Raw genomic sequence first — 11,776 nt, forward strand, 5'->3', positions numbered from 1 at the left:
AATATGGAGGTGACACCACCCTTATGGCAGAAAGTGAAGAACTAAAGAGCCTCTTGATGAAAGTGAAAGAGGAGAGTGAAAAAGTTGGCTTAAAGCTCAACATTCAGAAAACGAAGATCATGGCATCCGGTCCCATCACTTCATGGGAAATAGACAGGGAAACAGGGGAAACAGTTTCAGACTTTATTCTTTTGGGCTCCAAAATCACTACAGATGGTGATTGCAGCCATGAAATTAAAAGATGCTTACTCCTTGGAAGGAAAGTTATGAACAACCTAGACAGCATATTAAAAAGCAGAGACATTACTTTGTCAACAAGGCTCTATCTAGTCAAGACTATGGTTTTTTCCAGTAGTCATATATGGATGTGAGAGTTGGACTCTAAAGAAAGCTGAGCATCAAAGAAATGATGGTTTTGAACTGTGGTGTTGGAGAAGACTCTTGAGAGTCCCTTGGACTGCAAGGAGAACCAACCAGTCTATCCTAAAACAGATCAGTTCTGGGTATTCATTGGAAGGACTGATGTTGAAGCTGAAACTCCAATATTTTGGCCAAGTGATGTGAATAGCTGACTCATTGGAAAAGACCCTGATATTGGGAAAGAATGAAGGCAGGAGGAGAAGTGGACGACAGAGGCTGAGATGTTTAGATGGCATCACCAACTCAGTGGACATGAATTTGGGTTAATGCTGGGAGTTGGTGATGGACAGGGAGGCCTGGCATGCTGCACTTCACGGAGTCACAAAGAGTCAGACACGACTGAGCAACTGAACTGAACTGAACTGAATTTCCCTATGAATCAAGTCAATTTTACCTCTCCTACCACAAATTCCAAAGTCTCTTATTTCACGGTGTTTATTTCTTCCATTTTTCTTAGAAAGTAAAGAATTTGGTTGTACGTGATTATGTTAAATGGTGTGGGATGTCTCAGGTTTTGATAATTTATTGCTTATTAAGAAAATATCCACTCTATTTATCAGAAATAGCTGTGTCCAAAAGCAATGGAATTAAAAAAAAATACTATGCTACCTAAAACACTATGGATCCCAGATGATATTCCCGTCCTAGGATAATGGAAAAGCTCTTCAGGAAGTACAAAGATAAGGAAATCTATGAACTTCAAATTACTGATGATGAGAGCAAAATTTACATTGTGGCTAAACAGGAAGAATCTCTTTGTTCATGCACCTGGAGATGTCTGTTAATAGGAGTCACCTAAATTTTGGTTATACATAATGTTAAATAGGTATACAAATTACCAGGTTGGGTAGGTCTCCTACAGGGATGAGCAGGTAATCTAAGAGAAGAGGAGTTTCATTAAATACAAATTTTTAGTGCCTATTCAGTAGAGGGTAAAATTGACATGATTCAAGGATTAATTAAGCCTTCCCTAAAGTTCTTTTTTAGTTGCCAAATACAGAAAAAAGATCAACCTCATCATAGGCAAATGGTCAAAGAAAAATAGAATTATCTCATGCTAACTCAACTCTCTCACTTAACATCCAGCTAGCACCTAGCAGCTGCCAAACATGTGCTTTGAATGATGGATTCTGCTCTAAGCAAAGAATTATATTTCTTCCTAAGTAACTGAAAGTCTATTAACTATACCTTGGAAAATTATGGAATTTTTAAAATGCATTTGTATGGGTACACTAAGCTTTTGAGTAGGTCAGGAGTATCAAGAAGATTCTGGAGCTTGTTCCAAGTTTTATTAAGGTCTGAATTCAGATAATGCTAAGAAGTACTGACAGATACCACAGCCTAAGCCTCTTTATAGATTTGAGAGGGGATGAAACCTCACCTTAAGGTAACCTGGACAAGATAACAAGAATTTAGAAAGTTACAGAGGGGCAGGTAGGATACTAATTCCATGAGATAATACAAAATCAGATAACAGGAATAATATCAATAGTAATAAAATATATGTATTGAGTGCTACATATCTGAAATATCATGTGCCATCTCATTGATCCTGGTAACACTCCTAGGGATTATATGATATGTTAATTAGTATCATCATTATTGTTATTTCATCCATTTTATTTTCAATGAAACAGAGATTTCATACAAATTAAAGAAAACTGCCTAAAGTCCCTCTGCATTGCAATGGCAGTGCCCAGGCTCTTAACAACTATCCTTCCTGAACTACCCATCTGCTCAAAGGAACATCACTAAGGGGCAAAAGATACCAAGAGTCTGAATGAAAATGCCTGTAGTGGGGTCGGCTGCAGAGAAACTAAGTTGCTGAGAACTATCAACAGCAGAAGTTCTTGTTTGTGAAGCCTGCAAGAAACATTACTCAAGAGAAGACGTTGGTTACAAAGCCTTGGAACATTTGCTACTCCAAGTGTGTGCCCTTGTTAAGTGTCCTCTCAGAGCCCACCCCAGTCCTGCTGAACCTGCATGATAACAGATCTTATGACTCTGCATAAGATCTCTAGGTAATTCACATATAAAGTTTGAGAACCACTGCCAATATCACCCATAAAGTACTGTGTGGCATCACTGAAGCTAGAACGTTACAGCTTTATTTTCAATATAACAGGATGAACTGGGGGTGGGAATTGCATACACATAAGTTTACCATTTTTAGAAAAGTAATTACACTGGTATTAAGATAGGACATTCAATTTAGGGACAAGGCAGTTAGTTCCACTCTCTGTGACAGTTCATAAGACTGCTGGTGTACCACAGGTGTGGAATTAGCTGCTAATCCACAAGGTTCAATTCTGCCTGTTGAAAAGCTTCTCAGAGGCAGTTGATACCACAGCGCCATTTTAAGGTAGTTTACAGTGAATATTCTGGAGAAGGCAATGGCACCCCACTCCAGTACTCTTGCCTGGAAAATCCCATGGACGGAGGAGCCTGGTAGGCTGCAGTCCATGGGGTCGCTAAAAGTCGGACACGACTGAACGACTTCACTTTGACTTTTCACTTTCATGCATTGGAGAAGGAAGTGGCAACCCACTCCAGTGTTCTTGCCTGGAGAATCCCAGGGACGGGGGAGCCTGGTGGGCTGCTGTCTATGGGGTCACACAGAGTCAGATACGACTGAAGCGACTTAGCAAGACTTAGCACAGTGAATATTAAGGTACACCTCCATATATCATCATGGAGTAGCCATCCTAAAATGCCTTCTGAGTGTAATGTGGAAATGGATAATCTTAACAATAACAAATGCAAACTAAAAGTTGATAGTCTCCATGGAGTCTAGAGAAATGAAAAGTTAAAAAAAAGTAGAACATCTCATTGTCTTTTTAGCACCATTCAGAGGAGAAGGTCTCATCACCAGTCACCAGAAATTCTCTCTTCATTCAACAACTGTATCTACTCAGAACAGATGTCTCACCAAACCTTGACTGCTAGGATACTACCCATAAACCTTACAGTCAGCTGTACCAGTGCTTATCAAACTCTGTGGAAAAGGACCAGCTTTTTCTCACTACATTCTATTTTGGAAGAATAAATGCAATAAAAAATAAATTACAGACAATGAAACAAGTGAAAGTGGAAGTATTAGTCGCTCAGTCCTGTCCTACTCTTTGTGACCCCGTGGACTGTAGCCCACAGGGTCCTCTATCCATGAAATTCTCCAGGCAAGCATACTGGAGTGGGTTGCCATTCCCTTCTCCTGGGGATTTTCCCAACCCAGGGATCAAACTCAGGTCTCCTGCATTGCAGGCAGATTCTTTACCATCTGAGCCACCAGGAAAATTGGCATAAAATATTATAAGCTCATTTTAAAATCATTATTAGATTTAATGATCCTCACTGTGGATGAGTAACAAAAATTGTGCACTGCATTTTGAGGAACATCTTTTCACATAACCCCAGATTGTCTTCCTCATCCTTTAAGGGTTTTACTCCCTGATTTTCTATTATTTTCTCCCAAATTGCTCCTGCCATGGCAACTTTAATATCTATGGAGGAGACTCTTCTAATAACTTTGACTCTCAGGTGTTTGACCTATTATAATAATTTTGTTCTTGACTCTTCCTAAGATTTCCAAGTCTGTGAACATCATCTAAAGTTTGTCATTACCAGTATCTGTAATTACCTCATTCTCTAGACCACTTTCAGACCCCCGTGTTCAGCTACTTGGTCTTTTTATCATCTGCTCTGGAGAAGGAAATGGCAACCCACTCCAGTATTCTTTTCTGGAAAATCCCATAGATGGAGGAACCTGGTAGGCTACAGTCCATGGGGTCGCAAAGAGTCAGACATGACTGAGCAACTTCACTTTCTAGACCACTAAGAAAATCCCAGGCAAATCAGGGTAAGTTGATGATCCTCGAATCAGAGCAGAAATTGTGAGTAGCCACTCACACGCTTTTGTAGCAATTGGACAGGTTTGTTTTAAATATCCATTAAGTAAAATAGTAATAATAATAAATGATTTACGCTTATGCCCTTTTCCATATTATTCCCTCTTGTAACTTTACTAAAATAATTTTTCAACCTGACAGGGATCTATAATTCATTAGCTTTACCATCTTCTGAAATTTTATTTTCATTATGAAGTATACAGAATCAATTTCTCAATTCAGAAAATAAAAGTTTTATTTTTTATTGAAATGAATCTCTTGATCAGTTTTGAGATAATTCTATCATTTCAAAACTGACACTTTCCTGAAGTAGGTTTGTACACAGTGTATTATGGAAAAACTAAGGAAATGCATACAGTTCAATATAAGACTTGGAGCAGCTTTGAGGATAACCATATTTATTATAGAAGGAGAGTAGCACTGTTTCAGGGAAGGAAGAAATAACTAAGGATATGTTCTAGGAAGCTTGAAGTCCAGGGAAACAAACTTTACTGAGCCTGATTGGGAGTTGACTGGGGTATAAAATGAGAATTATGGAGAAGCAGTGATAGGGGCTGAGAGACAGTGATGCAAGTTTAAGAAACCTGGAATTTTTTTCCTTTTATGGACATCACTAAAGAATATTAAGTATGGAAGTAAAATATATAGATTTGTTCTTTGTTAAGGATGAAATTGAGCATGACATAGTCTAGGGAATAACAAGTTTGATTTTGTACAGGGTTTATAGGAATAGAGAAGACTGAACAGATTTGAACATTATTAGTAGTTAGGAGGCAGGAAGTATTAACGAGAGAACTAGCAAATGCATGGATTTGGGAGACAATGGAAAAGAGCAAAGTGAATGATGACTATTAGTTAAAAGCAAGCAGTTTTGTGACCAGGTCAAACATTAACCAGCAATTAGCTTTACTACATAGAAAATATGCCTTTTAAAATGAGAATAAAGCACAAAATATAAACAAGATATATGTAGGACACATACCTACAAGATTTAAATGTTTATTTAGATATGAAAGAAAATTTTAATAGAGTATGATACTTTGTGCTTGCCCAGAAGTAGTCACATTAATTAATTGCAAAGGCAAATATAAATCGAATATATTTAAATAAATTAATATTGTGACTCTCTATCCTCTCATTCTGCTCATTCTACTTTTTGGGAAAAACAACTTCCTAAAATTTATGTATAAATAAGTGTGTAAGAAGAAAAAGAAAATGCCGCAGAAGGTTTTTTAATGGTAGAGAACTACTCCTGTCAAGTATACACTGCTGCTGCTGCTAAGTCACTTCAGTCGTGTCTGACTCTGTGCGACCCCATAGTCGGCAGCCCACCAGGCTCCCCCGTCCCTGGGATTCTCCAAGCAAGAACACTGGAGTGGGTTGCCATTTCCTTCTCCAATGCATGAAAGTGAAAAGTGAAAGTGAAGTCACTCAGTCGTGGCTGACTCTTAGTGACCCCATGGACTACAGCCCACCAGGCCCTCCGTCCATGGGATTTTCCAGGCAAGAGTACTGGAGTGGGGTACCATTGCCTTCTCTGAAGTATACACTAAGCTGTACTAATTAAAACCATGTGATAATGGCTTATGGGCTGAAAAATCAATGAAACAGAATAAAGAACAAAAATAGAACCATTTCTTTGGGATATTTAGTACATTATAAATACCAGTTTTCTTTCAAAACTCAGTGGTGGAAAAATAGATTACTAAACAGATTAGACTAGGATAACTCACTGTGTTTTGAGAAAAAAGAGCTCAATTCTTGCCTTTCTCAATAAAATAAACTCCAATGATTCACAGTCAACAAAACTTAAAAACCAAACTGAAAAAAACGCTTACAATACATATGGCATAATTTCCTTAATCTACAAATAAGTATTAGTATTTTTTTAAATGAACAAATTCATAAAGTGAGCAAAGGGTGTGGAAATACACTCTTCTCTCCCCCAACATGCACACACACACACACACACTCACATCATATATATATGACTAATAATATACATAAAAGCTCATCTTCACGTAGTTAAAATATGCCTTTAAGACAAAATTTAGAAGTTTCTTTACCAATGAGACTGGCAAATATTGTAAACATTTATAAAGTTACATGTTATTTAAAGCAAGGGAAGGTCAAAACACCCTTTGTCAGAAGTATATAGATGTTTCATACCAATTTTTATAATGAAACTGCAAATTTTCAAAATATAAACTATATATATCATTTGGAATTTAGTCTACAAGATTTACTCAAACAAGTGCTCATGACATATACAAGGATTTTGTTTCATAGGCATGATACTGGGTTGGATGCATAAGTTGGTCTATGCAGTTAAGATGCAACACTCCTGCTGCTGCTGCTAAGTCGCTTCAGTCGTGTCCAACTCTGTGCGACCCCATAGACGGCAGCCCACCAGGCTCCCCCGTCCCTGGGATTCTCCAGGCAAGAACACTGGAGTGGGTTGCCATTTCCTTCTCCAGTGCATGAAAGTGAAAAGTGAAAGTGAAGTCGCTCAGTCGTGTCCGACTCTTAGTGACCCCAGGGACTGCAGCCTACCAAGCTCCTCTGTCCATGGAATTTTCCGAGCGAGAGTACTGGAGTGGGGTGCCATTGCCTTCTCCGAAGATGCAACACTACAGACCCATTAATGAAGAGTGAGTTATAGCTATGAGTGCTGTCATAGGAAGATTATGCATAATTTTTTTTAAGTGAAAGAAGCAAGTGGAGATCAATACATGTGGTTTGATTACATTAAAAATAGCATAGGCACATGCTTTTTTATTTGCATATGCTTGCAAAGAAGTGCTAGAAAAATACACTCGAAACTACTAACAATAGTCACAGCTGAGGAGAGGAATTAAGACGGCAGTGGGCAGAGGAAGGAGATTTTTTATTTTTATTTTGAATATTTTAGCATTTTCTGAATTGCTTTATAATTTCCACATATTATATTTTAATAAAGACTAATTACTATGTAGTAGTAATTAATTAAATGCTGTAATATTCTATAGTTCTGAGTTTCCTAACAATATCAAATTTGGAATAAAGTTAGACACATTTCCTCCCCAGTAAGGACTGTGTTTCTGTAGGCTCTTGAGCAGAACTGTTATGGAAGCAGAGATAAATGGGACAGAGCAAGATAAATCACCCATCCATATGATTGACCTGCAAAGTCAAGGGTTCAGTTAATTTTGTCAGGGATTTATTTATTCTGAAGATGGAATTAAGTGATTAACATAACCCAGTGTCAGATATTTACAACAGAATCCTCTTACATTCTTGCTGTTTCTTTTTTTTTTTTGCTCACCAGGAAAACTTTTTATTAGAAGTTGGCTCCCAAAGTACTTCTGTTTGTGTTGTAAATTAATAAATTGATATTCTCATTTATACTTCAGGCTCTGCAAACCTGATTAATGTGAGTCTCATCCTTAGCCATTGACCCACTCTTGGAACATGGACAAAATCAAATTTCTGAGCACATGGAAACGATCCTAGGACCTAGACTCTGGTGTCATCACCAAGGCAAGTGCCGACTTCAGAAACCTTTCATTCAAATTGGACTTTGGCTGAAAACAGCCCTTTTAATGAAAATACCTCATTTCTATCAAATTATAATCATTATACAAGGCTTGACCCAAACCTTATCTCCTACCTAAAATCTTCCATCATCATAACAGGTGACTTGCTGCTTCTAAGTTTTTTGTAGAAATTATTTTCTTTGTACTCAGGCACTCACTTATCACAGATTGATTGCATTTTTGTTCGCTGACATTGATTATATCTTATACAAAATTATAATAGTGGTATATTTTTCTGCAATCAGTGTTACCTGATATAATCCCTTACACACACTGTGGTTAGAGTTTAGTATATACTTATTAATTTAAATCTTCTTGATTGCCTTCTTCTGTAACCTTTTTTTCCTCTGAACTTATTCCCTATATCACCTTTTAAACATGTGCCTCATTATATTTGCTTCATTTTTATTTTACACTATTAACTTCATAAGTGACTATCTTTTTCTTTTAGTTTATATCCTATCTGGTGGTGAAAAACATTTCTTAGTACATATGAAAGAAATGCTTACTAAATGAATTTTAAGATATTATTTTCCTCTACATAACTATAATGCATACTGTTTTAACAATGTAAACCTCCTCTATATGAATCTTAAACAAGCAGATATCACATTAAATTATAGGAGTTTCTAAGAGAAGTTCTATGAATTAGTGATTCAGGAATATTTTTAGATAACTATTCTTAGATTTGTCTTGAAGAAAAACAGAAAACTCCAAGCCTTATCTGAGGTCAGTTCAGTTCAGTTCAGTTCAATCACTCAATCTTGTCCAACTCTTTGAGACCCCATGGACTGCAGCACACCAGGCCTCCCTGTCCATCACCAACACCCAGAGTTTACACAAACTCATGTCCAGTGAGTAGGTGATGCCATCCAACCATTTCATCCTCTGTCATCCCCTTCTCCTCCTGCCTTCAATCTTGCACTGTATCAGGGTCTTTTCAAATGAGTCAGCTCTTCGCATCAGGTGGTCAAAATATTGGAGTTTCAGCTTCAACATCAGTCCTTCTGATGAATATTCAGGACTGATTTCCTTTATGACGGACTGGTTGGAACTCCTTGCAGTCCAAGGGACTCTCAAGAGTCTTCTCCAACACCACAGGTTAAAATCATGAATTCTTTGGCGCTCAGCTTTCTTTATAGTCCAACTCTCACAAACATACATGACTACTCAAAAAACCATAGCTTTGATTAAATGGACCTTTGTTGGCAAAGTATGTCTCTGCTTTTTAATATGCTGTCTAGGTTGGTCATAACTTTCCTTCCAAGGAGTAAGCATCTTTTAATTTCATGGCTGCAGTCACCATCTGCAGTGATTTTGGAGCCCCCCCAAAATAAAGTGTGCCAGTTTCCCTATCTATTTGCCATGAAGTGACGGGAGTGGATGCCATGATCTTAGTTTTCTGAATGTTGAGCTTTAAGCCAACTTCTTCACTCTCCTCTTTCACTTTCATCAAGAGGCTCTTTAACTCTACTTCACTTTCTGTCATAAGGGTGGTGTTATCTCCATATCTGAAGTTATTGATATTTCTCCTGGCAATCTTGATTTCAGTTTGTGCTTCTTCCAGCCCGTTTCTCATGATGTACTCTGCATATAAGTTAAATAAGCAGGATGACAATATATAGCCTTGATGTACTCCTTTTCCTATTTGGAACCAGTCTGTTGTTCCATGTTCAGTTTTAACTGTTGCTTCCTGACCTGCATACAGGTTTCTCAAGAGGCAGGTCAGGTGGTCTGGTATTCCCATCTCTTTCAGAATTTTCCACAGTTTATTGTGATCCACACAAGTCAAAGGCTTTGGCATAGTCAATAAAGCAGAAATAGATGTTTTTCTGGAACTCTCTTGCTTTTTTGATGATCCAGCAGATGTTGGCAATTTGATCTTTTTTCCTTTGGCTTTTCTAAAACCAGTTTGAACATCTGGAAGTTGATGGTTCACATATTGTTGAAGCCTGGCTTGGAGAATTTTGAGCATTACTTTACTAGCGTGTGAGATGAGTGCAATTGTGTGGTAGTTTGAGCATTCTGAGGTCAGGTTCACCCTAAAGAACAGTACTAAGCAGATGAATACTGAAGTGTCATTTACCCAACAATGATTGTTATGTTTATGTTCTAACTGTCTGCTTTCAGAGTGAAGAAAAATATTTTGTGAGTTGATACCTTTTTATTTTTTATACGTATTTGAAAGACTACATTAGCTTTTGTTAATTAACTTCATTACTGTGACCCAAAGCAACTCAGGCTTGTTTGAAATGTTAGTCAGGGCAGGAAAAGAGCAGATAATGCCTCATGGAAGTAGTACCCCCTGTAGACTCTGTCTCATGGTGTGCTCATTTCATTAGTATTTGGGTGCCTTGCTTCATGGAGTTTGGCTATCTTGACCATATATTAAACAGGTTATAGAAATATAAAAGTGATGTGTTGAACCTAAATTAGGAAAGCATTTTTATGGTAAGTGTAGGTCACTTACTCCTAAATTTCTATTTAGGAAATTAGTTCTCATAATCATTGCCACTTACTTGAAGGTATTAATTATCAGAGCTAAAATACATCTATAAAAGTTAAATTTCTTATTTATATTTGCATATATACCCTCTGTTTCTCTTCTGTCTCTCATTTAATCTATTAAAGCCAGTTCATTTCTCCTGAAAGATTCAATTTTCAAATTAAAAAATGGGGCATCATCCTATCTTATCCTTAGACATTTCTGTCACTATCTTTTAAAGATTCTTTTTAAAGACCTTTACTGACCATTCAGAACTGGTGACCAAACCTCAGCATGCCACTTTTATAAGTACATGTACTCTTGAATGTCAACATGGTAGAGAACCAAGAGGCAGATAGCTATTTCATCTTCCTGAGAAAGGAGAGCAGAATAAATAAAACTCACAATATGTTAGGCACCAATGTAATGGTGTCACTTTTAGCTCCCTGATGGCAGTCTGCTACATAGGGCTTTTTGGATGACCACTGGAGTGGTGGAGAGGAGACCACCAGAGACCACAAGAGAGGGAAGCAAAAGGATAAACTGTGATAAACAGACCGTAGGTTATAGAGCAGTGTGCACCAAAGTGGAATGAATGACCCCAGTGCTGTTGTTGTGTGTGTGTGCTCTGTCGTGTCCCGACTCTTTGTGGCCCCATGGACTGTAGCCCACCAGGCTCCTCTGTCCATGGGATTTCCCCAGCAAGAATACTGGAGTGGGTTTCCTCCTCCCAGGGATCTTTCCAACCCAGGAATTGAACTTGCGTCTCTTGTGTCTCCTGCAGTGGCAGGCTGATTCTTTTCCACTGTGCCACCAACAAGAACTCAAACTATCTTTTCACTTCTCTCTCTCTCTTCTGTCCCTAAAGATACCAGAGTGGTGAACTAATTTTACCTAAGGGAGTGTGGGGGAGGCAGGGGGCAGTGAATACTTAAGGAAAAGAAAGCTATAGAATAATACAGCCCTGATTCTCTGGTTTCAGAATGAGAGGCCACTATGGAAGTTACAGAGTTATTTAAGGATGCAGGATGTGTCCAAAATTCGAGTTTGGCAAAGATTTGTTTTTGGCTGAGTTAAAATGATTTTTCTCAAGAAAAAAATCACAGTCTAAGTCATAAAGGAAATTAGGAAGTTGGAAGTTGTATCTGGTTCTAGGATGTGTGCATTGCACAGAGGTACCATGTTTAAGAGTCTGCCATTTGTATCTAAAATATTTACTAACATAGATGAGCATGTGGACTGATTTGAAGATTCTTAGTTTTTAGGCTGTGTCCATTTAAAAAGAAATCTGTTCCATGTTGACCCACGTGTGTATGCATGGCTTTGTGTACAAACCATGATCTGGGCTTCCAATGAGGTTGATTCCTTCACCTACTTGATGGTTTTGATGG

This window comes from Bison bison, unplaced genomic scaffold (assembly GCF_000754665.1).
Source record: "Bison bison bison isolate TAMUID 2011002044 unplaced genomic scaffold, Bison_UMD1.0 scf7180017864530, whole genome shotgun sequence".
Classification (NCBI taxonomy): Eukaryota; Metazoa; Chordata; class Mammalia; order Artiodactyla; family Bovidae; genus Bison; species Bison bison.